Source organism: Sinocyclocheilus grahami, unplaced genomic scaffold, assembly GCF_001515645.1.
Source record: "Sinocyclocheilus grahami isolate Dianchi unplaced genomic scaffold, SAMN03320097.WGS_v1.1 scaffold2442.1, whole genome shotgun sequence".
NCBI classification, from domain to species: Eukaryota; Metazoa; Chordata; class Actinopteri; order Cypriniformes; family Cyprinidae; genus Sinocyclocheilus; species Sinocyclocheilus grahami.
The window spans coordinates 27,108-29,355 of NW_015507621.1; positions in this window are offsets into that span (position 1 = coordinate 27,108).

The following is a 2,248-nucleotide window of genomic DNA, read 5'->3' on the forward strand; positions in this document are numbered from 1 at the left end:
CCAGGACTTTACATCTGACAAGCAAGCCATGAGAGTGTCCAAACCGTCTGAATTACGTTTTAAGGGCAGATAAACTTGGGTGTCATCAGCATAACAATGTAATGACAGCCCATACTTCCTGAAGACAGAACCAAGTGGGAGCATGTATATTGAAAAAAGAATGGGAGCCAAAATGGATCCCTGAGGAACCCCACATGATAAAGAAGCAGCACTAGAAAAATGATCTCAAATATTAACTGAACAACTTTGATTTGAAAAATAAGATTTAAACCAATTTAAGGCACTACCCTTAATGCCTGTGCATTGCTTCAACCGAGCAATAAGGACTTCATGATCGACCGTATCAAATGCAGCAGACAAATCTAGGAGCACAAGCACAGCATAGTTGCCAGAATCACAGGTTACTAAAATATAATTTAAAACTTTCAACAATGCACTCTCAGTAGAGTGATGTTTTTTAAAACCGGATTGAAATATTAAAAAAAATCATGTTGTCATCTAGAAAACCCTGCAATTGCTGTAGGACAATTTTCTCCAAAATCTTAGCGATAAATGACAAATTTGAGATAGGTCTAAAGTTGGATAACACTGTGGGGTCTAAGTTCTGTTTTTTAAGCAAGGGGTGGACTGTAGCATGTTTTAATAAGTCAGGAACAATACCGGTTTCTAAGCAGCGATTTATCATAATCAAGAGCTGTGGACCAACTACATCATAAACTTGCTTAAGGAAATATGGAGGAATTATATCAATAGAAGAGCCAGAAGCTTAAGATGATCCACTATTTCTTGAAGATGAGTGCCAGAAATGGGTTTAAAATGACTAAAAGCAGCACTACAAACACTACAAACAACAGTCAAAAACCGTTTATTCACTCACAACTCAAACCTGCTATTCTGAATATTTGTACTTTTACAAAACTACCTTCCTTCTTTTAGTGTGAGTCTTTGCCCCAGATCTGTCACCTGTTTAAGTGATTATAGCGGTACATGTGGTCTCACGATCAACGTTCATCTTCATAGAAATTACCACACAGTGCATTAAATAGTTTGCGGTCTGATGTACCATTTCCTAATTCACTCACTGTTATTTCCACTAGGACATCTTGTGTTCACAACAATTAGCCCTCACCCATATATAAAGCCCACAGCTACAAGACAAGTAGGCCTATAAGGCTACTTAATAAGTAGACAAGTCTTTAACTTGTATTTTTATTTTATTTCATTTTTTAATTTTATTATTTATTTATTTTGTAGCAAGATATGTCCACAAATGTTTTAGGCAAACTTGATGATCCAGAAATATGATTTTTGAAGTATTTTGTATGCACGTCCTGCTGTCATATTTTCTAACCTTAAGATTGCAGCCCTGTCTTAATAATTTTCTTTCCTTTTTCTCTTCTTTTAGGACAGTTTTGGAGAAAATGGTGCTTCTGGGAAACTTAAAAAGGAAATGAATTAAGTTGTTTATTACTTTTGTAATTTAAGTTATTTGTAAATGAAGCAAAGTAATTTATGTGTATTGTTTTAGTTGAAACTTGTAAATAAAAGATAAGTAGTTCTGGAAATTGTAAATTTTTGCAAAGCAAGTTATAATTTGTGAATGAAGAAATTTTTTTTTTGCCTCTGAATAACATTTGCAAATGAAAATAAATTGTTCTATACTAAAAGTACTTTTTACAACTAATTACAAAATAACTTAAGTTCAACATCAGAAAAACAACATCAAAATTTAACAATACATAAAAAAGATTGGAAAAAGAAAAAAAATGAATTTTTATGTACGCTTTCATTCAGCTGAGCAGTGAGACCCGGATGGAGCTGCTGGACCTGGACGGGCTGCCATAGAAAGCCTGGTTTGGCCTCTGCCAGTGGGGCATCATCTGGGATAGTCTCCAGAGTGTTTGAGTGCATATTTCCACTGTCCAGCAGTGAGGTTCAGGTTTATCCTGCAGTACAGGGGTCTGGTCTGATTTAAGGAAATGAGGAAAACTCTAATTGTGTAGAGCTATGAAAAAGTAATTGGTGGAAGAAATATGACTTACTTTAGTAAATTACTTTCAGTAACTACTATTAGCACATTGAGGAAAAAATGCATGCATTTAAAACCTTAAGTAAAAGTATTATCCTTCATAATGTAATGTACTTAAGGTATGAATAGTAAAAGTAGCCTATGTATTCTGCAGAAACAACTATATATGATGGTCTTGCATTAGTATTACTGCTTCACTACAGTGTACTGTATGTTGCA